This window comes from Hyaena hyaena, unplaced genomic scaffold (assembly GCF_003009895.1).
Source record: "Hyaena hyaena isolate Hyena2069 unplaced genomic scaffold, ASM300989v1 scaffold_221, whole genome shotgun sequence".
Lineage (NCBI taxonomy): Eukaryota > Metazoa > Chordata > Mammalia > Carnivora > Hyaenidae > Hyaena > Hyaena hyaena.
The window spans coordinates 1896676-1923963 of NW_024080853.1; the positions used below are offsets into that span (position 1 = coordinate 1896676).

The 27288-nt window shown below is 38.5% G+C and overlaps 1 long non-coding RNA gene across 2 annotated transcripts in view; it reads right to left on the bottom strand.

Annotated features, from left to right (window-relative positions):
* Positions 1–694: 694 nt before the first annotated feature.
* LOC120239031 overlaps positions 695–27288 on the bottom strand; it is a 34402-nt gene continuing 7808 nt past the window's right edge. Inside the window, exons 2-5 of one of the 2 annotated variants that reach the window (XR_005530339.1) lie at positions 26686–26806; positions 16519–16623; positions 6021–6071; positions 695–746 (exon numbers count right to left, since the gene is read on the bottom strand). This is a non-coding gene — a long non-coding RNA (uncharacterized LOC120239031). The remainder of the gene's footprint in view (positions 747–6020; positions 6072–16518; positions 16624–26685; positions 26807–27288) is intronic. The other variant, XR_005530340.1, reaches the window with a different exon arrangement.

The following is a 27288-nucleotide window of genomic DNA, read 5'->3' on the forward strand; positions in this document are numbered from 1 at the left end:
AAGCCAGTAACCACTCTATCCCCTTGCCTGTTTTGGGAAATAATAGACTTTGCTTATTATTTAAATATATGTTTAATGTGTGTAATTAACATATAATTAATAAATTTACATTTCTACGAATGTCTTTGACTTAGAATTATAGATTTGGAAGTGGCCTTAGAGGTCATCTATATTCCAGTCCAAACTTTTTATTTATTTGTAAGAACAGCTCAGACAAGTAAGGCAACTTGCCCAAGACCAAAAGGTAGTAGTTGATGAGATTCTAGAAACCAAGTCTTTGGATTCCTCTCTGTGTCCACCATACTGTCTACTCCTCTAAACACAGAAAATAGTTCCAAAACTTTCAGGACATTTTGACTGAAGGAAGGGCATGGGGAATCTAATGTCTGGATAGGGAATGGCTGATTTTCCTACAGCAAGTGTTCCATTCAATCATGTTTATATGGTTTTCTTCTACCAGGATAACAAATTCCACACTAGACACTAGCTCTTGCCCAGATTCACAGAACTGCTGCAGATCTTTCCCAAGAAACATTTGGCTTTTATCTAATTTAAGTAAATATGTGGTGATATTTCTTCCCTTAAGCATCCACAAGTATTCAGAGAACCACATTATTTCAGGCATTATTTCATATAGGAAATTTTATAGAAAGAAATTTTCACCTCTTGGGAAGTGACTTTTGAAAATAAAGACATGCAAGCATTTACTTTTCTCTCTTTACGACTTTCACACCAAGGAGGCCAAACTGAAAAACACAACACACAATAACAATAAAGCGTTATCTAAGGTAAAAAAGCATTATTGGCAGTTACATATTGTGTGGCTTTTACGATCTGCTTCCTTGTTTGCATTTGAATAGCACTGCCATTTTAACCACCTTAGACATGCTTTTGTCTTGAATTTTGCACCTTTTCTATAGGTTTTTATAGCTTCATAAATGCAGCACTGTGTTTAACAAAGATAAGGGCATTTTCTGGGCATTTTGCTTTTCAAATACAAAGGATAGTGATGCACATTATTACATTACTAGTCACTATAAATAAATATCCCACTGTCTTTTTGCTAAGTACATTACTGATTAATCACTACAGATTAAAATAATCCCATATTGAAACAGTAAATTTTTTAAGGTTAATAGAAACTGTATCCATATGGTATTGTTGTTTTAATAGCTTAATTTGCAAATAAAGGAGCAATTATAATAATTTACCTCTTAAAATAATACAAGATTTATAGAATATTTTCCTTCATGAAAACAGCACCACCATCTGGAACCCTACAGTTTGTGCAATGAAAGAATTAAATTGCAAGGTTTCGTCTTGTTTTGTTTTAGCTGGTAGAAAAGTAATTTGTCTCTTCCTGAGAGATTTTACCAATAAAAGTAAGGCAGAAATAGCATTTTGTTATCAAGTAAGAAATAACTGTGTTCTCTGACCCACCCTCCCCAGTCCCACCACAAGAGATTCATGTAGTTTGTGTCCTACAGAAATCAATTGATTTGAATGCTATCAGACTCTCACATGGTTTCTTTTATAGCTAAAGTTATTATAAAATTACCATTTCAACAAGGATTAATTTTATATGACCTCCTGAATGCATTTTCTTCACTACAGAAAAATAGACTTTTTTCTTTAACCTCATGTTAAATAAGTTTGATGTTCCAATCTTTCTCAGGAGATTAATTTGTACCCATGATGAAAAACAATTCTCAAATATTAGAAACTAAAAGAATTTTTTTTTAATGTGTTTTATTTATTTCTAGGAGAGAGAGAGAGACAGCGCGAGCAGGGGAGGGTCAGAGAGAGAGGGAGTCACAGACTGAAACAGGCTCCAGGCTCTGAGCTGGCAGTCAGCACAGAGCCCGACGCGGGGCCCGAACCCACGAACCGCGAGATCATGACCTGAGCGAAAGTCGGACGCTCAACCGACTAAGCCACCCAGGCGCCCCAAGAATTTTAAGTACTATACAAGTATACAGAATTATTGTTATCATTATTATATAAATTAAAGGGACCATGAATAGTGTAGCATATATAAGTACATATATGCGGCTCAAATATAGCTCTCTATAATAGCTTTACTAAATAGTACATAAAATTATGCAAACTTTAAGTTCTTCAACAATGGAAAACACTAAATAATGTTTGTTAAAATCCCTACTATTCTCATGAATGGAACAAAGCAGTTCATTCAAGAGTAAAAAATCATATCCAACACTCTAAACAATCATTTTCTTGTATTGTTGGATTAGGATGTTTTAATCAATGGCCTTATTGCCATTGTTTTTTCATAAATCAGCCTTAAAACTGAACACTCCAGTGTTCCATTCAGTTGCCAAAATCAGTCTCATCCTGCATTGAGCCATGTGCATCCTCTAAAGTGGAGCCAAGAACAACTGAAGCAACTGTTTCCCGAAAAACAAAGGCAAAAATTCTCCAGCTATGTCAGATGAACACTATGGATAAACATGCTTTTTTATCTATTCCTAACCCCACTGTTGAATTTCAGCTTTCTAGTCTGTGAATATGTTCCCAATTAGCTCATTTGATCATCTTTTCTCCTATTACGAACATTCAAATGACATTTAACCTAGTGACTGAGTTACAGAGCTACAGTGTATCAACCCTGCTCTAAGTGTTTCATACGTATTCATTCATTCTCATACGATTCTATGACTTGAGCACTATTATTTCCTCCCACATTTAAAGATGAGGAAGCTGAGGCCCAAAAAGTTAAGCACATTTGCCCAAGGTCACACAACTAAGAAGGAGAACACCATGGATTTCAACACAGAAAGTCACATTTCTAAAGCCCTAATTTAAACTACTCTAAGGCCACTTTCTAACCAGTATACGATGTCAGGGTCTTCAGTGATCTTTGACCTTGGCTACCACTCTACATTTTATTAATTTTAGTCCCAGCTTATCTTATTTTGCAGTAAATATCAAATCAATTTGTAAGCCTTTTTTCCATATATATTGTATTTGTTTTCATCTATACATGTTTAAATTGCTCTTTCTTCAAGTCTTTCAGTATTCAATCACTATTGAAAGCCAACTATGCAACTTCTAAAATATTATCTAACTTTCAAAAATCTATGGTTTCATTTGGCATTATCTATCAAAATTCATCATGCATACATACTTTGAACTAGCAATTCTACTGCTATAGCTTTATCATATATATATTCTCCCATATGTCCTTAAAGACAAATGTATAAGAATGTTCATTTTACCAATGTAAAAACAAAAGTTTGGAAGAAATCTAAATGCCCACCATGGGGGACTGGTTAAATAAATTATGGTTCATCCTTGCAATGGGATATTATAACTTTATTAAAAAGAATGAGCTGGAGCTTTATGTATACATATTAAACTAAGTTCAAGATACATGAATTGAAAAAAGATACTTAGAATATTCCTATTTACAGGTAATAAAATGTACATACATATACCTATATTTAAATAGAAAAATGTCTAATAAATGCTTTTGGAGGGCATTTGTAGAAACAAAGAGATATTTCAGTGTTACTCTTGTGCTATTACCATGAGAATATATCATTTTCCAATTAAAATAGAGACTAATCATAGAGAAAGGAATCATTTGTGCTTCTATGAGCAAAGCACAGCATTTGGAGCAAATATAGTTAATTCTCTGTCCCTGCCACCAAGGAAAGTGGCATTTGTTTGGAATAGGAGCCATGTACACATGCAGTTTTACTGCCAAGAAGGAATTTAAATGCTGTGAGTAGGAAGATTTCAAGTCAAAGGAGGGAAAGCTTTTCTCACTAGGGAGAGTAGAGAAGGTATGGGGGAAGGAGTGTTAGGACTGGGTCTTGAGGTGTTTCACTGAGGCAGCATAGGTTTAGGTGAGTGGATTCTGAACCTGAGGTCCCTGGATTCCAATCTGGCTTCAGCAATGATTTGCCATATGATCTTGAGCAAGTTTCTTAGCTTCTCTGTCCTCGGTTTCCTTGTTAATAAATTGAGGATAACAATAGTACCTATTTCATCATGTGGTGGCAAGGTTTAAATGAGTTCGTATGCACAAAGTATGCAGAACAACTTGTATAATCACTATTGAAGTATTTGCTATAACAATTTAATTGAACAGGAGAAGGGTTAATTAATTTTTAAAGGGGGTATGATAACCAATTTGTATAAAAGTAAGTTAGAACTCTATTTTGTACCTTACCCCAAAATAATTGTCAGGCGATCAAAGATTTAAATATTAAAAAAAAGGGAGGGTCCAACTCTTGATTTCAGCTCAGGTCATGATCATAGGGTTGTGGGATCGAGCCCTGTGTTGGGCTCTACTCTAAGCATGGAGCCTGCTTGGGATTCTCTCTCTTTTTCCCTCTGCCTCTCTCCCAATAAAGGTATGATAGAAAACATAGGTGCATTAATTTATCATAGTCATGAAATACACCTTTCTAAATATGATCTCAAAAGCCAATACCTTAAAAATATGACAGATTAAACACATAAAAATGAAAAACTTTTTACACACACACACACTGCCATAATCAAAGTTCAAAGAAAAACACTGAGAAAATATTTTACCTCACTCATAATCAAAGAAATGCAAAATAACAAGAATGATAAAACTCGGTGCTATAGGTTAAATGTAGCAAAATAGGCACTTGCCTACAGTGTTGAACAGAGTAGAAACTGGAAAATTTTCTGGACAAAAATTTGGCATTATGTTTCCTAAACTTTAAAATGTATGTGCCTTTTGGCCTAGCAATTCCACTATTAGGAATTCATCCTAGGAAAATAATTAGACAAGTGCAGAATTCAAGATAGCAATACCAAGACATGCTTTTATATCAGTGAAAAATGAGAAACAACTCAAAACGTCCATTAGTAGGAAATCAGTTCAATAATTTATAATATATCCAGATAAGAAATCATACTAAGAGAGATGATTCAGATCTATACTTATTAATATGCAAAATGACCAGATTTATTTTAAGTGAAAAAAATCAGGTTGCAAAATAGTATGATTAATACAATCCTTTTTTGTAAAAATATTTGTGGATATGGGTGCACACACACACACAGCCTGAAATACATATTGCTAAATGCTTACTATATTAATTGCTGTGTAATAAGATTCCAGGTGAGTTTCACTTTCTTCCTTATAAATTTCTGCAGTATGTATTCTTTTTTTTTTTTTTTTTTACAATGATTAGGTATTACTTTCATAGCAACTAAAATTTTTTTTATATTTTTTATTTATTTTTGAGACAAGACAGAAAGCACGAGCTGGGGCAGGGCAGAGAGGCAGACAGGAACTGAAGCAGGTTCCACAATGACAGACAGCAAGAGCCTGATGCGGGGCTCAAACTCATGAGCCCTGAGATCATGACCTGAGCTGAAGTTGGACACTTATAGCCAACTGAGCCACCCAGGCACCCCACACAGCAATTTTTTAAGCAATATTTTTCACTGGAGAAATAAAAACAGAAGTAAACCTTGAAAGGTGGGTATAATATACTCCCTCCCTATTGCTGCCTTTTAGGTCTGTCAGCGATGTTTGTTTATGTTTGGTAGCAGAAGAGTGAAGGCAGAACTAGGGGAAAAATCTATTTTTATTACACATGTAAATACTTGATATGAGGGCTTAACCTCTCAAGGCTAATTTAAATATAACCATCCTAGGGATTTTTTTTTCACTAAGGTTCAGCAGAAGAGGGTTTATAATTTCCTTAATCATCAAGTTTTTAAAAGGCTGCTGACTGGAACAATGCTATTTTTGAACAGTGCCATAAATAGGCTCATGAACTCTACCAGACAAGGTCTCTCCTTCATAGATTTAGCCTCTTCACTAAACAAACATTTATTAAGCCCTTACTCTATGCCAGGCACAGTGGATACTAAGTAAGTAAAACACAATCTCTATTTTTAATAGGTTTACTTTCTAGCAAAAGCCAGACAGAAAAGGGAGCAAATACCATGTTAACTCTGCTAGGTGCTGAAGTAACAGTAACAAATATAGGAGTGCGAAAAAAGTCTACCTGTGCAGCAAGTGTAAAAAGCTTCATAATGGGGTAACTCTTGAGCTGGAGCTGTCAAGATGAAAATATTTGTCTTCAGTCAGGAAGAGGAAATAATGACAGAATATTAACAGCATAATGAAAGAAAGATGAAAAATACACCAGGGTTGGAGTGCTCAAAGAACAGGTTGTTTTAGCTTACAAAAGTAGTATGTCCTCCTAACAAATTAAATATTATCAAAAGCATTTTTTTATTTTTCAAATTTTTATCTAAATTCTAGTTACTATATAGCATAATATTGGTTTCAGGAGTAGAATTTAGTGATTCATCAGTTACATACATAGTGCTCCTCCTAACAACTGCCCTCCTTAAAACCCATCACCCATATAGCCCATCCCCTCCACCCACTTCTCTCCATCAGTCCTAAGATTGTTCTCTATCATTAAGAGTCTCTTATGGTTTGTTTCTCTCTCTCCCTCTTTTCCCCCCTTTCCATATGGGTACATATGTCTCTTAAATTCTACATATGAATGAAACCATATGGTATTTATCTTTCTCTGACTTAGTTTGCTCAGCATAATACACTCTAGCTCCATCCACATCGCTGCAAATGGCAAGATTTCATTCTTTTGATGGCTGTGTAATATTCCATTGTACATATATGCCACATCTTCTTTATCCATTCATCAGTCACTGGACATTTTGGCCCTTCCCAATATTTGGCTATTGTTGATACTGTTGCCATAAACATAGGGGTGCATGTGCCCTTCAAATCACTATTTTTGTATCTTTTGGGTAAATACCTAGTAGTGCAATTGTTGGATTGTAGTGTGGTTCTATTTTTAACTTTTGAGGAACCTCCATACTGTTCTCCAGAGCAGCTGCTCTAGTGTGCATTCACACCAACAGAGTAAGAGGGTTCCACTTTCTCCATATCCTCACCAACATCTGTTGTTTCCAGAGTTGTTAATTTTAGCCATTCTGACATGTGTAAGGTGGTATCTCATTGTGGTTTTGATTTGTATTTCCCTAATGATAAGTGATGTTGAGCATCTTTTAATGTGTCTGTTAGCCATCTGGATGTCTTGTCTGGAAAAATGTCTATTCATGTCTTCTGCCTAATTTCTTCACTGGATTATTTATTTTTTTCTTGGGGTTGAGTTTGATAAGTTCTTCATAGACTTTGGATATTAACCCTTTATCAGATAATGTCATTTGCAAATATCTTCTCAAAAACATTTAAATAAAAAATGCAAAGGTTTCATTATTTTTCCTATTCCAATTCCTCCAGTCTCACTTCCTGAGGTAGTAGAGTTAACAGCTTGAGTGATTCCTTCCACACTTTCTCCAGCAAACACAAGCCACATGCTTGCTTTTGGTTTCTTTTACTTCGGCAAACATGGAATCATGCGACACACATTGTTGTTCAACTTTTAGAAAATTATCTAACGGGGTACCTGGGTGGCTCAGTCAGTTAGTTGCCTGACTCTTGATTTTGGCTCGGGTCATAATATCACAGTTTGTGAGTTACAGCCCTGTATGGTGCTCTGCACTGATAGTGCAGAGCCTGTTGGGGATTCTCTCTCTCTCTCTTCCTCTCTCTCTGCCCCACCTCATGATAAATAGAACCTTTCTCAAAATAAATAAATAAAGTTAAAAAATTATCTAACAATCTACCCAAGGATATCTCTCCTGGTCAGTGAATATGGATCTGACATATTTTTCAAATAATTGTGTATTATTGCTAAGTGTGGACTGTATTTAATTATGTCCCTATTTGTTAGACATTTAGCTTGTATTCATTTCATTCTTTTCTTTTACCCTCCCAATAAAAACAATGATTTTATAACCACCACCATTTTGTGTGTCCTAACTTTTGTGTGTAGTTTATTTGTATGGGATGAATTTCTGAGTATGTATTTGCCAAGTCAAAGATTGTGCATACTTTAAATCTTAAAGATATAGCTAAGGGAATAGGTATGTTGGCATCGTTTATTAAATATTTCACCTTTCGGGCACCTGGGTGACTCAATCAGTTAAGTGTCCGACTTCAGCTCAGGTCATGATCTCATGGTTCGTGGATTCAAGCCCTGCATCAGGCTATGTGATGACAGCTAGCTCAGAACCTGGATCCTGCTTCAGATTCTGTGTCTCCCTCTCTCTCTGACCCTTCCCTGCTCATGCTGTCTCTCTCTCTCTCTCTCTCTCTTTCTCTCTCTCTCAGAAATGAATAAAATATTTAAAAATATTCCACCTTTTCCCACTAAATTGGAATATCATCTTTACCATGAATCTATTTCTGGACTCTGTTCTATTCCAGTGAACAGTGTATCTATTCCTATGTCAATATCATACTTTTTATTGCTATACTTTTTTATGACTAGCTTAATAATCTTGAACAGAATGGCATTGTGGTTAAGGACATGGGCTCCTGAAACCAAAAGCCTAGGTTTAGATCAGACTTCACCAACTTTGTGATCTTGAGCAAATTACTTCAATACCTTCATCCATAAAAGGAGGATAGTAACAATATCTAACTTATGAGGTTGTTGTGAGGATTAAAGGACTGATGTAAGTAGAGTGTTCAGAGCCATGCCCAGCTCAGGGTAAATGGGAAGCATCAGCTGTGATTAGGGTAACTGGAAAGGCATGTTATTGATGGGGTTTAGGAAATGCTAGCCCCGCAAATGGCACCTTGGCATATTAAGTATTTTGAACTGAAGGAGTTTGAGAAAACAGCAGAGTCATGGTCACTCTCAACTTCCTTTGCCCTTTCCCACTGAAACAGCTCATAAGACTCTCAAGTGAGAGGTGCCCTCCCTACTCTCAAAAGAAAGAAGCATCCTTATCTCTGAAGACAAAGGGATCTCAAGAAGAATTCTGATGAACAGGCTTGCTGTTTCCCCCAGTTTACTATATTTATCTCATACTCTTTGATTATCCTGTTTCTTTACACCTATCTAATCTTCATCAAAATAAAAAAATACATAAAAATACTCAGGTCTACAGGCACCTCAGTGGCTCAGTCAGTTGAGCATCCAACTCCTGATTTTGGCTCAAGTCATGATCTCATAGTTGTGGGATGGAGCCCCACATCGGAATCCACATTGTGCGTGGAGCCTGCTTAAGATTCTCTCTCTCTCTCTCTCTCTCTCTCTCTCTCTGCCTCTCTCCCTTACACTGCTCCTCTGCACTACTCATGCTCTCTGTCTCTTTTAAAAAAAAAACAAAAACAATTCATATCTAACTGTTTCTCCCAGTCTTCATTTTCTTAAGAGGACTCTTATGTCACACGAAACTGACATTAAATAAATTTGCATGCTTTTTGCCTGTAAATCTGTCTTTGTCAGAGTTTTGCCAGTTTAATTTTCAGGCTCAGCCAGGGACCCTAAGACAGTTGAGAAAATTTTTTTTTCTTCCTCTACATCATCTTTCACTATTCTTACACAGTTTTCTTGTGTCTTCACTGGCTTTTATGTTTCTAAATGAACTTCGAATAATTCTGTCCAGTCCCTCCTCACAAAAGTTTTAGGATTCCTGTTCATATATTCATAGAATATGCATTTGGAAAAGATTACAACAGACTTATAATCACAGTTTCCTCTAGGGAAGAGAGTAAGCTGGGACTTCACACAACTGAATTTTTAACATGCATATATTACTTAAAAAATAAAAATATCTTCTGAGTTTTTCTGTTTTATATTAGTATTCTAAGCTTAGTGTTTTAATCTGAATTACATTCATATATATTCTAGACTGGTGTTGTGCCCTTAAATAAGAAATTAGGTGCTCCTGCACACTTGAAAATGGGTTCCTGTGGCTGAGGACTGGAAAGCTTCATAAGCAAGAAACATGTGGTCTAGACCTTGAAAGATGAATGGGTGTCCTCCTGACAGAGAAGAGTGATTAGGACATTCCAGAGTTTGAGAATAGGCTTGCACAGAGATATGAATAAACACTGCATGTGAGGGGGGTGGGAATGGGGAGAGAAGAGAGAACACTGACTTTGAGCAGAAGCCAGGGCTGAGTTCTGGAATCTAAGAATGTGATGAGATGGAAGAAAGTGCTTTTTCCACCCCGTCTCACCCAGGGAATTTCAGGGTGAATTAGAGAAGGGCAGAACAAAGATAGCCAGGACAAGATTAGGCTGTAATCTCTGTGAAGACAGGACCACACCTGTCCCATTCAGCATTCTGTCCCCAGTTCCTAGGATGGTGCACATAGAGGCCCCCATAAGTATTTGCTCAATGAATGGATAAATGAATGAATGACTAAAAATCACATCTAACACAGCAGTAAATTTTTGAGAAATAAATGAAAGCAAATGATAATTTTGAGTAAATTTTATTTATTTATTTTTTAATTTTTTTTTAATGTTTTATTTATTTCTAGGAGAGATAGGGAGAGACAGCGTGAGCAGGGGAGGGTCAGAGAGAGAGGGAGTCACAGACTGAAACAGGCTCCAGGCTCTGAGCTGGCAGTCAGCACAGAGCCCGACGCGGGGCTTGAACCCACAAACCGCGAGATCATGACCTAAGCGAAAGTTGGACGCTTAACCGACTAAGCCACCCAGGCGCCCCAATTTTGAGTAAATTTTAAAAAGCAAATGATAACATATGATGATAAATGGAAGAAATATCATCTGTTGCATCACTAATGATAAATATGTGATGAATACCTGCTCTATCAATGAATGCACATAATATGGGCATGAGAGCATTAAGAAAACAACTTATTTGAAGGAGATGCTTTTCCATCAAGTTCTTACTTGAAAACTAATACTTGAAAATGAGCTCTTAATAGCTCATTTTCACATATAACTACAATAATTGAGATGGGATGGAAAAGCAAAATTGAGGGACTTTGGACAACGGTCAAAGATGCAGAACTCTCCAGAGAATCTGTTGAGCAACTACTTTATGGTGTACTGTCACCGCTGCCAGGCTGGAGATAACAGGTAAATGAATGAGACGAAGAGGCTGCCTAGTCTGGTGGCAGCAGCTCTTGTGTGGAGCCAGGAAACCTGGGCTTGCATCCCAGCTCTCATGCTCACCCAGCAGCCCCTGTTCTCAGTTCCTCCAGATGCTTATGTTCTCTAAATTCCCAGCCAGCTCTAATATTCGTTGATGCTAAATCATGAAGGAAAAGGAGAGAAGTTCCACAGGCTGGCAATTGAAAGCTATTATTATTATCCTCTGGCCATTGCAGTCATTTTAGGAAAGAAACATCCATTTGGTCAACAAATGTCTATCTCATAAGGCAGCATGCAGTGTCCAATGATATAAAGTTAATACAGCATAATGCCCACCGTCAGAAGCTTACAGTTTAGTAGAGGAGAAGAAAATAAATATGTAGGAATAAGTAAAATTCAAGGCAGAGGGTATCAGACACCATGGAAGAGAAAGAAAATGCTACTGAGCATGTAAAGGCTATTGGGTGAGGCTTCCAGCCACTGTGGAGCAGAGCATGGAGGTGAGTGCTGGGGAGAGGCTGGTGCAGCTCACCCTGCCACTCCTCTACAGCTGTGCCCCCTTAGTTTGCAGACAGCATCAACCTGCGGAGCTGCCTTCCTTCCTAGAGCTTCAGCTGCTTTCAGTGTAAACAGTTCCCAACCAGCAAACAGTTGAATTCCATTCATTAGTTAGATACTTGGGTATTCAGAAGTCACACGTGATTCTTAATTGCTGGTCAAAAAGCAAATTTAAGCCATGGGGTAAGTGAGATATAGTACTGACAAGACTGTTTTGACATCATTCAACCCCAGACATTCAATATTGTACAAAATGCAATTTCAAAAATAAGAATGTATAATTTCAGGGCAGAACAGCCTTCCCCAAAAGCAGCCCCTAAGGAGATCGTTCCACTTATCTATTGCTGGGGCACAAACTACCTTAAAACATAATAGCTCAAAACAACAACTGTTTTGTTATATCATGATTTTATGGGTGTGAACAGATTTGAAAGAGAAATTTTCTCTGTTTATATAGTTCCTAATTGAAAACTTTCAATTGAAATGGAATTTTTAAATGAAATAAGCCATAATAATTGAGATGAGAAGGAAAGGCAGTATTTTTGAGTGATTTTGGGTTATCTATATGTTACTCATGGTGTTGATGGGGGCCACTCAGTAGTCATCTGGCAGAGAGTAGGTTTGGAGGATCCAAGACAGCTCATTCGCATGGCTGGTGCCTTGGCAGGGATGTCTGCAAGGCTGGAGTCAGTGGGGACTGTCCACCAGAGCACCTACATGTTTGCCTCTCATCAGGGTGGTCACAGTCGTGAGACTTCTTACGTGGCAGCTCAAGTTTTCAAGAGGCAAGGCAGAGGCTACAATGTCTCTTGTGACTTAGCCTCAGAAGTCACACAACACCATTTACACACATTTACATCTATTGATTGAGAAGTCACAAATCTCCTCAGATTCAGGGAATGGAACATAGATGTCCCCTCTTAATGGAAGGTGGAACAAAGAATTTGAGGCCTTGTTTTTAAAACTACTGAAGGGATAGAATCCACTGGAGGTTAGAGGCACATATATCAAAGCATAAAAGCTTGCTCATTGTATGTATTGCAGCTCCTAAACAAAGGGACTTCTATTAATGTTTAATTGTAGGGAAAAGGGCAGTTATCCTAATGAGGCAGAAGATTTCTAAACTCTCCAAGTACCTATTAATTCATATGTACCAATTGTTGGTGAAATATGTTAAAGGAAAACTTGGCCTCATATCTCTTCCTTTAAGTACCTCTGACAATTTGAAAATAATTCTACCTATTTTTGAATTAGGAGTGATTACTTAATAACACAATTTAATTAATATTTCACAGTTCAAATCTTCTTTATATTTGGCAAACACAAGCTGGGTTTTTGTGTGTCATATTTTATTTTCTTTCTCATTGGTGCCTTCTTATCACCCTAAAAATGAAGATACATATCATAAAATTGTGAAGAAAACATCGTACAATAGGAAATCTTAGCCCTTATTCCTTTTGTTCCCATTTGTATGTTAAGTGATTTATTTCTTACATTTATCACTAGAATGAATTCCAAAGTACTGTTCCTGAACTGGGGACTTGCTTTCATGATTGACAATGTCAGATGTTGTACAAGATGAACAGCCTACAAGAGAGAAGTGCCTTATTTCACCCACCAAAGAATAGTGTCTTAGAATCAGTGATGAAGCTAAGGATGGCCGTCTTTAAAAATGCCACTGACATTATCCCTCCCCTGCTTTCCACAGGCAATGATACGTGTATATCAAGACAATGAATCCTGGCTTTATCTATTTAGGATTACAGTTTGAAAGAGAATTGAGAGAACTAAGCAACTAGTTGATCCAGTATAAAGGGCATCTAGGCAGAATTGGACTGGAACTGGGAAAGAAAGGTAACAAAAAGAAGAATTTGATTCAGGTTTAAATTAAGAGTTCTTCCCAGTTTGTTTATAGAGAATTCATTAATATTCATACTGAATCCTTATTGTGCTAAGCCCCCACCAGCTCATAGAGGAACTCCATTGTGAGATCCTTTGGGAACTTATGGAGGCTTCGAAGGAAAGTCTTTCGATACACTTAAGAATCAGTCTGGGTCTCCATTTTCACTGGTTTCTATAACACCATTTCAGGCAATATTTGTGAGGGATCTTAGACAATGTCTAAAGGTGCAAAACTAGAGAAATATACCATGGAGAAGGTGTGCTTCGGCATATGGCTCTCTCTGCTAGCTCTGGCAATCCAAGCCATTCAGTCCTACTGGCCTCACTTAATTCCAAGCTCTGGATGGTCCCTACTGTGATTCAGATTACTGCTCATTGTCTTGACTACTAATGCTAGACATCTTCACTGTGCTCCAACATCTCTGTCATCTCTCACAAAGAGAAGGAGATGCATTTTATTCTCTGTCGTAGGCTCTTTGGAGGGTCCCACTGTGGAGAGTTCCTTGAACTTCAAAACAAGAGAAATTTTAATTCACACAGAGATCCAGGGATGCTGGAAAAGGTTGAATGAGTACAGAGCCGATTCCCACACCATATATGAAACAAAAACTTCCCTCCATCCCTCAGTCAGTCCTTTTGCTAAATTTGGGTCATCATATCAGAGTCACACTGGAATGTGACTGTATCATGTTCCCTGACACACTTCAAATGTGGCATGCACACACACACACACACACATTTGTACCATATATGTTTGCATATATCTATATTCAATTTTAAACACATTTCCAAGTTCTTATCCACTCTTTTGTGCAGATAAAGTAGATTCTGGAGGAAAGAAACGTTGGTTTATTTCATACTTTAAAATTAGCCAGTCCTCAATTTCACCCTAACTAGGATGGCTACTCTGCTCCTATTTTACCATTTCAATTTAGAATCATTACTCCTCCCTTACTTGTTTATTTTCACTTCTAAACTGTGACCTACCATAGGGGAGGAGACAAAGCCAAGTCTCTTGGTCCACAAATACCTTTCTATATTCCCAATACCCAGTGTGATCTTAGGCATAAAATATTTGTTGAATAAATGACCAAGGAGAATTCAAAATGATGCTATAGGTCTCCAAATCACAAGAATTTCAGTCCTTTAAATAACTGTCAATAATCTGTCTTCAATAGTAACCATTTAAAACTTTATAAAATGACAATGTATCTTATTTATAATAAGTATGTCATAAAAGATGACAACAATATCAGCTAGAATTCTAAGCACAACCTCACCAAAATGTGGGGTTTAAGAGTCTATTCATCTTTGTATCATCTCTGAAATGTCATTGTTTCATACATATAATCAGAGCCCTTCCTACAAATGATTTTTTTTGTGTTGGAAGTAAAGAGGACAGAGTGCCTGAGGAGGATTAAGTTCAAGAGATATGGTGCTCAAAGTCTCTGGATGGGAAGGAGCATTAAGATGTGAGGAGGTATCTATGATTTTTTTACTATAAATGAGTGACATATAAATTTAATGCAAGTTATATGCACACCAGAGTCTATTATTTCCAATAAACATCCTAAAACTGTATTTCTATAATAAGGCTACTGCAGCAAAATCACATTACTAAAAATAATCTCTCCAAAATTGTAATCAATATGATAGTTTTTCAGTGGGACTTGGGAAACGAGACATTTCCTAAAGTGAAGTCCATCAAACGAATGAAAGGCAAAATGCACTGATTCTCCTAAATGATGTGTAGGCTTGAGTTTACATTTCATGCCAGAGCTGAGGTGCCCTGGTACTGTTCATTTGGGGACCACATGCTCAGGACAACAAGCCTCCTTACAATGGTGTACCAGTGTTTCCTCACCCGGGTGCAGAGATAGAGTGATGATTACCCTGTCCCTGGCCTCCTCCTGGGCCTTCCAACAATGGTACTACTTGGTACCAGCTCTGAGGCTCTGTGGCACTGAGACAGGACCACCTCATTTCCCATGGAAGAGCAAATAGTCTGCAGATGTCCACAGCCAAGTCATCAACAACCTAGGTTGGTTTTAACATAATCTAGAGATCCCCAAAGTCAACCTTTCAAATAGTACATGCTTCTTAGATTAACAACTGTCCTTCAAAGGACATGTTTGTTTGACAAGTCTAATATAAAGATCTTCCGCTTGGTAATTTGACCTTATTGGACCATAAGGAAAAGCCAGGAGACACGCAAAAGCCTGAAATAATCTTAGGCCCCAAAAGAAAATAAAATGCACAGCACAAAGGATAATTTAACTCACAATTAAAAAAACAACAATACTGGATTGTGGATTCTTTTAAACATTTCCATACAAAACTGGAAATGTACACAAAACTTTATTATACTGTGATCTGACAGAGAAAAAGAGGCTGTCTGTATCCACAGGATTAATAACCTCGACAGAACTGATGTCAATTCTCTTAAGCAGCGAGGCAATTCAGATAAACAATGAGTCATTTAAATAAATGCTTGGTCTGATTATCTCTTTTTCAAAGAATTAACTGGTTGCTTGATGAAAGTGCTCAAAGGGGTCTGATATTTTAACATTGGAAGACCTAAATTGAGAATCTTTGTTAACTTTTTTTTTTTTTTTTTTAAGATTTTAAGTTTAAGTAATCTCTACACCCAACTTGGGGCTTGAACTCACAACCCTGAGATCAAGAATTGAATGCTCCACCAACAGAGACAGCCAGACACCACTTTGTTCACAACTTTCTTAAAAAAGAAAGAGAAATCAAAACTACTTACCATATATTTTAGTTGCCTCTGTAGGTAAAATACACCACCATAACCACTACCACTTCTCATAAAAACGATTGGAAAACCTCCCCAACCTTTCACCTCAATTGTTCAATTCAACAGCATTACAGAATGAAATGTCTGCTGTATGATCAATGTCTGATTTTACTAAATGGCATAGGAAAGAGGATTAAAATAAAATATACAGTAGGCCAAACCATTCTCTTCCACAACAAAGTTCCTGCCTTGGCCCAGTCAGTAGGAGTGTCCTCCCTCTCTTCCATCCCTATCATTGTCCCTGCCCAAGGGAAGAGAAGTGACTCACCCAAGGAGTGTGACCGCAACACCTGGCAAGCAGGACCTGAGGTCGCAGGGGCAGCCTCTGTCTGTCTGTTTCTTTCCGTCTCTCCATGGCTCTGAATGCCCTGACCTGCGGACAAACACATTCTTAGCTCAAACATTCAGGAAGTGGAGGGGGCCTCATAGTCTGTGATGGCCCAGCCCTGCCTGCAACAGGATGTGTGAACTGTGTGTAGAGACAAGGAAGTAGGAAGCCCACGTGGGCACAGAGCTATGATGTGACCTCTAATCAGGTTTATTAGTAATTAAGTTGAGATATTGGTCTTCTATCTTAGTGTTGGTTCCAAACTCAGGAGGGAAAGAGAGGGATGTTATTTATTGCCCTTCCCTGAGAATCCAATACATTTAAACTTTAATTATCTATTATAGTAATATTTTGATTCTCCATTTGACCTTCTAATGCTGGCACCAGATTAAACCTGAATAGAAGAATGGGAATGCCTTGAATATCTACCAATGAATATTGATGTGCTGGTAAACATTCAACAACCAGCTTTCTGCATTGGGGGTAGGTGGTAGATGGGGAGGAAGTCCTGGTTTGTCATACTTGATCCCTTTTGTGGTGTGAATACTGCTACCATGACCCATTTCAAGCTCCCAATGTGAATGATATCACTGCTCACAATGGGCTCTCAGAAACTGGTATTAACCGGCTATAACACCCCATTATCTATAAAGTATGAGGAGTTTCTGTTATATCCTGAAAATTAAATGCCAAGAATTATTGTGCTACTTTTATAAACAAACAACCACTTTATCATCTATGGAAACTAATGAAGTGACTATAATACTTATTATCCAGCTATATATTAAGGAAGAATCACCCACTTCAACATCCAGTTCAAATAAAATAACAAGTTGAAACATCCTTCCCTTCTTCTCTACATCATTTTTTTTTATCTTTCTCCTCTTTCTTCTACAAATCAGGGTGTTTGGTTTTAAGAAGTAGCAGCAGAAACAACCCTCTGAAGGACTATTTGTGGCAACGTTCATGAAGATTAAGAGTGGAGACACATTAAGAAGTATGAATACTTGTGAAGTCCCCTAGCTAGGAGGTCCTGAAGTCTAGAGAAAGTATGTGCATTGGAAAGAATGGGATTGCAAGTGACAGAGCTGGGTTTGAATGCTAGCTCTGGCGTTTACTGGTGTTGCCACCTTGGCAAGGTGGTTAACAGCAGGCCTATAACACACTCTCTGTCATTCCTGAGGAAATTCCCCTGGGAAAAAAAGAAGGAAGATAATTTGGTCAAACTTCCCTGTAAGCATGTAACACAGACATCCAAGAAAACACACTAACACTGTTCATAGTGGGAGAATCCTTATCTGTAGAATGATTTGGGCAGGATGAGCCTGATCTGTCTAAGATTGATTATGAGAGTAATCAGATCTACAATTTATGTAATATTCCTCCCTAAAAACTGTCATGTAATCCATTTTACTACTGGAATATAACATGGAGATGTGTCACGAAAGAAATGGCTCTCTTCTGTGTAAAGCAATGTGACTGCACACATCATGTAGAGATCCTGTTTGTTACTTAGGACCAAAACTAGTCCCAGTGCAGCAGGAAATGACCTTGGAGCTGTGTTGGTGGGTCCCAGACTTCTCCCTGCTTCATTAGTGCCTTGAAGTTATTTGTATCCTTGAAACTATTAGCAAAGCCTGCTACTGTGTGAGATATATGATTCTGTGGGCCTGATTTGATTATCTGGACCTTTGTGCTATCTCACACCCTAGCAAGTTAGTTAATCCTTTGATCACCAGTTTTGTCATCTGTAAAATGGGGATGATGATGTTTACCTTCCATAAATGTTAAAAAGAATAAACCAGATATGTACTGATGCATAGCAAAGTACAATAGATGTCTCCAAACCCTCTCACTCTCCACTACTGAAATGATGTTCTTGGGTGTAGGTGTTAAGTCTCCAGACTCATTCTGTGATATTGTGATTTATTTATTTATTTTTTAAATGTTTGTTTATTTTTGAGAGATGACAGAGTGAGAGAGGGTGACACAGAATCTGAAGCAGGCTCCAGGCTCCAAGCTGATAGCACAGAGCCTGAGGCAGGGCTTGAAACCATGAACCTTGAGATCGTGACCTAAGCTGAAGTTGGACACTTAATTGATGGAGCCACCAAGGAGCCCCTGTGATATTATGATATATAATAAAAAATAGGGCGCCTGCGTGGCTCAGTTGGTTGAGCGTCTGACTCTTGATTTCAGCTCAGGTCATGATCCCAGGGTGGGATTGAGCCCTGCCTCAGACTTCCTGCTGAGTGCAGAGACTGCTTAAGATTCTCATTCCTCTCTGTTCCTCTCTCTGCCCCTCCCCTGATCACTGTCACCCTCAAAATAAATAAACGAACTTATAATAAGGAATTAGGAAGCCCACATGGGCACAGAGCTATCCATAAATATGGATCTTTCTTGACCTGTGATGGGGTTATGTCCCAATAAAATCATCATTAAGTTGAAGGTACCATAAATCAAAAGTGCATTTAAAATCCCTAATCTACCAAATGTCATAGCTTAGCCTAGCGTATACTAAATATGCTGAGAACACTTAGCCTACAGTTGGGCAAAATCATCTAACATCACATCTATTTTATAATAAAGTGTTGAATAACTCATGCAATTTATTGAATACTCTACTGAAAAGTGAAAGACAGAATGGCTGTATGAGTACAAAGTGGTTATAAGTCTATCAGTTGTTTACCCTTGTGATTGTATGTTTGTGACCGGGAGCCGTGGCTTGCTGCCACTGTCCAGCATCATGAAAATTGGACTTAAAATTGGCATCTAAAGTAAGAGGGCCAGTAGTGGTGAGGCGTGGGGAAAGCAGTACTGTGAGACATCCCTTAACCTGTGGGACCTGATGATATTTCCAGATAAGTAGAGATGAGGTTTTGGGGTGATGGTAGGGTTCGGAGCTGATGGCAAAGAAAGAATTCTTGAAGATGTCTTTGGTGCAAAAAGATTATTTTATTAAAGTATGAGGACAGGACCCAAGGGCAGAAAGAGCTGCCCAGGGACCACAAGGAGAGACTGATTATATACTTGGGAACTGGGGGAGGCAAAGTCAAGGGGAAGCTTCCAAAGGGATTTTCATATGCTAAAGAAGATTTGTAGGATACTGAAGGCTTAGCTATTGTTAAGCTAAGGTTGCTTTTCCCTCTAGCAAAGTATTAGAATTAAGACAGTAGGGAGTTCCTGGAGAAATGTTCTACTCTGCCTGCCTCAAGTATCTGTTAATGGGCTGCAGGTTATAAGAAAATTTAATTTTACTCCCCTTTCCCTCTTGCCTTTGTTCCCACATCACTATGGAGGGGAAGGTGATACTAGGGACTCCCGAAAACTGAGTCTATAGTTTCTGGATATTAGGCTACTGATAAGATTGCCTTTTTCTTGTAATCTGCTAAGATATTTGTAAACCATGTCCTGTATGACTGTGTTCTCTATCAGTTAACCATTTGTTTTCTTTCCTTTCCTTTGTTCTTGGGCAGCCAGGAATGCCTGAGGAATATCACACATATCCCACCTGGGGGTGGGGAGTGCTAGCTTGTATTTTGCCCTCAGCTTGCCTTATGCTCCCTCAATAGGTAGTATCAGAATTGAGTTAAATTGCAGGAAACCCAGTTGGTGTTGCAGTATGCTTGGAGTAAAGAAAATCCCTGAAACATTTGGTATCAGAAGTGTTCAGAGAGTACTGTATATAATGTAAATGAAAACAATAGAATTTTTCTTTATAATTAACTTTATTAATAAAGTATCTGATGAAAGAGAAAAAGTGGATCAATTATGCAAACAGTGGAATATGTCAACTCTTTCCTCTATATTCTCTATTCTCCAAATTATGCACAAATCAATGGGGTGTCAACTGTAAACACATTTTTTTCTTTTCTAAAAAAGAACCCCTGCTCTTTCCAGCTCCCACTGCCTCAGCAAGAGGAGCTGCCTCCACATTCAAGCCTCTACAACAGCTATTCATGGGGAATGCCTCTTGATTTCCAGTCAAGGGGAACAAGCAGACATAGCACCAAACATAGCAATTGGAAGACTCAACCCCTGCTATTAACAGGTGTGATACACCACAAGACTGTGGGTGAGGAGCTAGCAGCCCAGGGCAAAGGTAACCCTGGTGGTCATGAAGTAGAGATCTGGCCAGTGAAAGTCAGCCGCCTCCAACTTGGGGATCACCATCAACCAGAACACCCAGGCCACCCTCAGCAGCACCTGGCACATGATCCGCAAGAACAAGTACTGTTCCCCCTCTGTAAACCATAGCCATCTGCAGAATGCATATCATCTGTGCAGACAGAAGCCAGTGACAGTGAAGAGGAAGCAGGTCCACCCACGAAGAACTCCAGAGACCACCCCTTCAACCCCAACAGGAATAAAGATGTCAGCTGGCTTGTCAAGGAAGGAAAAGGAAAAGAAGGAAAGAAAAGGAAACACATGAAAGGAAGGAAGGAAGGAAGGAAGGAAGGAAGGAAGGAAGGAAGGAAGGAAGGAAAGAAGGAAGGAAGGAAGGAAGGAAAAGGAAAGGAAGGGGAAAGAGAGGAAAGAAAACAAAAGAAAAAAGGAAGGACGATCCTAAAATACCAATCTGCTTAAAAGCTTCTAAATTATTAAAGTAGATTTCTGGATTAAAACTCTGTAGCATCACTAAAATTTTTTTTTAGCATCACTAAAATTTTTAAATAAAATAGATGGTCTGGTAAAAGTAAAAAAAAAAAACTCAAAAAACCCCAAAAACAAAAACAAAAACAAAAACCCATTTGTTTCCCTAAGCATTTACTCAAGAAGCATTTATTAAGCACCTCCTATATGCCAGGTACATTGAAAGCTGTGATAACAGAAAGGTGAACAAAACAACATGATTCCTGCTCTTTCATACAGCATTTATAATCTGTAGAGGAACCATCTTTAAACAAATATCACACAAGTAAATTTATTATTACAAATCCTGTTTAGTGTTGAGAAGAAAAAGTATAGACAGTATGAGAGAGTAGACAGGAGGACTATTTTTATATTGAGGCTCCGAGAGCAGGACGTTGAAGCCAGGGCTCTAAGGACTAAAAGCATTAGCCAGGAGGTAGCTGAGGTGTGGGGAGGCAGGAGGAAGAGGCTCCCCAGTTAATTCTAATGTTCAGGCAAGCAGAGAACAACTACACACATAATTTCCCCCTTCTTGGTTTCCTCTTGGATGCTAGGCATCCACATTCTCTGTTTTCCTTATACTTCACTGGCCACTTCTTTTCATGGTTTCTTTTGCTCAATCTGCCTTCTCTACTGATCTCTATATGATAGAACTCTACAGGATTTTCCCATTCTCTCTTCTCTTCTATTCTTTCCATTTAAGATTTCATCCACCCATTGCCTTATATACAATCTATATGCTGTTTAAAAATCAAATATATTTTAAAAAAATTTTTAATGTTTATTTTTGAGAGAGAGAGACTGAGAGCAAGTGGGGTGAGGGGGAGCAGAGAGAGGGAGACACAGAATCTGAAGCGGGCTCCAGGATCTGAGCTGTCAGCACAGGGCCTGAACGCGGGGCTCGAACTCATAGACCATGAGATCATGACCTGAACTGAAGTCAGACACTCAACCAACCAAACCACCCAGGCACCCCAAAAAATCAAATATATTTTAAAGACTGTATTGTCTTTATTCAGTGATTCACGAAATGAGCACCATCCAATCTAGAAGACAGAAAGGAGCACTGAGGAGCTGTGCAAAATGAAAGACTTTTTATAGGCAGAAGAGAGAAGAAATAAGGAAGTAATATGAGACAAAAAGCAGATTGGTCATTAAAAGGTTACTTTCCTTTTAGGGATGACGGGTCTATCAGGCCAATTACCTAGGTAGTAAAGATCAGGCAATTCCTGATTGATTGGCTTAAGATTCCATTTCTGGGAGAGCTGAAACTATAATTAAGTTAAATCTTGGTTTGGTGAGGTGAGGCTTAGCATAAGGAGCTCCATTTTGAGCCTGTTGTCTTGTTTATACCAATGCTGACAACGTCTGACCTCCAGATCCAAATATTCAACTATGTGCTTCAGTCTCTACCTGAGTACAGGCACAAACATGCCTGACTTAACATGGCAATACTAAGCTCTCATTCCCCACCTGCTGCTCTTTCCTATCTGCGTCCTCTCCTGAGCTCTGCATCCTAGTAAATGGTCCCACCAACCACCAATCACATATGTCATAAACCTATGAATCATTCTTGACACCTGCCATTCCCCTCATCCAGTCACTGAATCCTATTGAATCTGTTCTCAAATGCATCTTACTTCTCCCTATCCCCAAGGCTGCAATCTTAGTTCAACTCATTATAATCAAATTATGTTATTCTCTTACTTAAAGCCCCTGAGTACTGCCCATTGTGTTAATAATAAAGTTTCACCCTAGACCAATTAAACCACAATCTCAGGAAATCTTTTTCTCTGGGAAAATATCTGAGGCCTGGATATTTTTTAAAAAATTCTTTCTGGGTGATTCTAATATGTTGGCCTACCCTGTTGAAAAGCTCTTGAAGGTTCCAGTAAAACTCCTCTCACTGGTGTAAGGCCCTTGGTGGCCCAAGCACACCAACCTTCAGTGGCCGGTAGGGATAAAGCTAGAGGGAGTGAAGTGTGAATGAAAGTGAGAAAGTGGTAGCCAAATATGGAGGTTGCTCTTTCCAGAAACCTGACTAAGAAGGAGATCAGAGATACTAAATGGTAACTACAGATAGGTTTGGTTTTTTATCTTTGGCATTTACAAAATGTATAGGATCTGCACCAATATATCATGATATAAAATTTTTTTTTTTGAGGGAGAGAGAGAGAAAGCAAATGTGTGTGCACTTGTGCAACCTGGGGAGGGGCAAGGAGAGTTAGAAAGGGAGAGAATCCCAAGCAGGCTCCATGCTGTCAATGCAGAGCCAGACATGGGGCTCAAACTCACAAACCATGAGTTGTGGCCTGAGCTGAAAACAAGAGTTGGATGCCTAACCGACTGAGCCACCCAGACACCCCACACGAGATGAATTTTTAATTAAATATAAAATACAAAATATGGGCAAACTCAAACTGTCCAGCAGAAGGCAGTGGGGGAAAGTCAGAAAGTTCAGAAGCTCTCCAATGACATCCTGGCATCACCACTTTCTAACGATGTGTTCTTGGACAAGTTAAGTTATCAGAGCCTCAGCTTTTTTTCTCTCTAAAATAGAAAACAACACTTAGCTCATAGAAGGTTGTTGTGAGATTTAACAAAATGACGTATACAAAGAATATGCAGCACTTGCGACATCAGTTCCCAAGCTCTCCATAGTCCTCTGGTGCCCTCGAGTGGCTTCCTAGACAGCTTAGAGCCCCACAGTGCACCCCACCTCACCACCCTCATGGGCAACTCAATATATTTTGGCACTTTTTGAGCCTCTCCTCTACCACCAAACTTAATAATCTCTTATGCATCCCTTTACTACACAATCTTAATTGAACTGGACAAACATAAACTAGGTAAACTGATACCCAGAAAGAGATACATCAGCATTGCAGATAGTGCCAGGCACTGCAAGTGAGATATTCCAAACCTGAATAGAAGGATTGCTTAACATGCAAATTTCAAACATTGAAGCCATAAAGAGCTGGTTATTAAACTGAAGGAACTGTTTAGCACCCCCAAAATTGCACCATCAAGTAGTATCTCAAACTCCTACTTTATCTCACATCACAGTTCCACCAGGGTTATTCTTTCTGTGACACATTGGATCACCTCTTTGTTCAAAATCATTTAAAGGCTCTTTTCCTGCTCCCATCCTACCCTCGTTTTCCTGCTTGCCATCCTACACTGGCAGAACATTCCTTGTTAGTGCCCCCTTCCATACCATTGTGGAGCGGAATTGTTAGCACCAAAGAATAGAATATATATTCTCACACTTCTTCCCTTCCTATTTAGACATTAGAGAAGAATCTTCTGCCTGAAAATCTACTGAGGCTCCCTCCAAAAGTAGAGAAAGATTTCTTATCTTTCTCTTCCTTCTTTTACTTGGGGGTGGGGTTGGGGGAGGTTGAGGCAATTTTTCCCTTCTTCATTTTTTACTTTTTTAATTTTAGAGAGAGAGTGGGAGAGAGAGTGAGTGTGGGAGGGGGTGGATGGGGTGGGAGAAAGACAGAAAGAGAGAGAGAGAGAGAGAGAGAGAGAGAGAATCTCAAGTGAATTCCACACTCAGCATGGAGCCCAACACAGGGCTCGATCCCATGACCCTGGGATCATGACCTGAGCTGAAATCAACAGTTGGATGCTCAACTGACTGAGCCACCCAGGAGCCCCACCCCCTTCATTTTTTAATTGGAATTTTTACTGAGAAAATTGTCAATTCAAATGCAGTTGTAAGTCATAATTGAAAGGGAGATCCCCTGTCCAGTTTCCACCAATGGTAACATATTATGAAACTATAGAATAACATACATTCAACCAGAATATTGACATTGATACCACCTACCTATCTTATTCAGATTAGATTTCCCTAGTTTTACTTGTACTCTTTTGTATCTGTGTGTATTAAGTTCCACACAATTTTATCACCTGTGGGGGTTAGAATATCTACCATCACAGTCAAGATAATGAATAGTTCCAACACCACAAGGATCCTTCATGTTGTCCTTTTATAATCATACACACCTCCATTCCCCCCAACCTCTATTCCTTTTTTTTTTTAATGTTTTTTATTTATTTCTGAGAGAGAGAGAGAGATGGAGAGAGGGAGCGACAGCATGAGAAGGGGAGGGTCAGAGAGAGGGAGACACAGAATCCGAAGCAGGCTCCAGGCTCTGAGCTAGCTGTCAGCACAGAGCCCAATGTGGGGCCCAAACCCATGAACCGTGAGATCATGACCTGAGCCGAAGTCGGAGCTCAACCGACTGAGCCACCCAGGCGCCCACCCCCCCCAACTTCTATTCCTAAAACCTAGAAGTTATTAACCTGTTCTCCAATTGGAAAATTTGCCTCTCATAAATGTTATATAAATGAATCATATGGCATATAACCTTTTGGGATTGTTTTTGTTTTTTGTTGTTGTTGTTTTTTTTTTTTTTTTTGACTCAGAATAATTGCCTGGAGATTTCTCCAAGTTATTGTCTGTATCAATAGCTCAATCCTTCTTATTGGTTAGTAATATTTCATGGCATATATGTGCCACAGTTTGTTTAATTAGTCACCTGCTGAAAAACATCTGGATGGATTCCAGTTTTTAGTAAATAACTGTTGCTATGTACATTTGTGTATAGGTTTTTGTATGAACATAAGTTTTCATTTTTCTGGGTCAATGCCCAAGAGTACCATTGCTGAGTTGAATGGTAGTTGAATGTTTCATTTTTTAAGTAAACTGTCAAACTGCTTTCCCGAATGACTGTACCTTTACATTCCTACCATCAATGTATGTGATCCATATTTTTACTTTCAGATCTTCTTTATTCCTGGCTTAGCCAAGATATACTATCAGAAAGTAGATAGCTCTTTAATGGCTCTCACTCATAAAGGTTCTGGATCAAACTCTGAAAACAGGAGGAAAAATTGCTGCTGCTCTTTTGGATGATAACAATAGTTGGCATTTATTACATCCTTAACTGTATGCCAGGCACTGTGCTAAAGGCTTCCTGTGTACAAATCCACTTATGATTCAAAACAGCTCTATGGATAGAGTCTATTATTTTCCCCAGTTTGGAAGCTGAGGCTCAGAAACAGAAGTATCTTGTTCATGGTTACAGATCTAGTTAGGTTAGGTTAGCTAAATAGGTTCATGGTTACAGAGCTAGGATTTGAATGTAAGGGGCTGTGTTCTCAACCACCATATTATACTTTCTCCTGAATAGTAATGAAAGAAACATCCCTATGTTTCCAGAAAGAGCTGTACAGGTTATGTTGTAGTTAGGATAATGTTTTTCTTTTGAAATATAAATGTAGATTTTATCATGTCTGGGAATTAACATATATCCTTGGAGAGAGAGAGAGAAAGGCAGAGACAGAGAGAGAGAGAGAGAGAGAGAGTGAGTGATTCAATAGATATACATTGATTTCCCCTCAAAGGCTGCACCCAGTCCCAGCTATGTCTAGTCCCATCCCCTGCACCCCTCTGCATACCTCAGGCAGCAGAAGAATGGTCCTCACCAGCAACTTGGAGGGGACAACAACATATCCTAGGTAGTATAGTGTGGGAAGGAACTATCTCAGAGTAAATAGGAGGTCTTGGCAAATGCTTTCTCTGTGAAACATGAAGAAGAGGAAAATAAATGATATGATATGATGATGATGCAAATATACTATAGTGAAAAATAATAATTAAAAAGGGGAACAGATAACAACAAGCATATAAAAGGTGATGGATGCAGTCTGAAAGAAAATATGACTCAAAAATTTTAAAAAATTTCCTTCCAATGTTGTCATATTATATGAAAACCTAATAAGACTTCAAAGACAAAAACGGGTAAAACATTAGAGGTAGACGGGATAGCACCAAGACTGTTACTTGAGGACCCAAACAACACCATGAGAGAACTAATACATGTGAAAGATAAAGATCAGATAGACTCAGAATGGAATCACAGGTCTGACAGAAAGGGAAGGTGCAGTGTTGTCACTGCACATTCAGAGAAAAAGGATAAAGGATTTTGACAATTAGAGAGGAAGTAACAGATATGAAACAGAGATGGTGATGATCCTATACAAGGATAACTGGTGTCTATG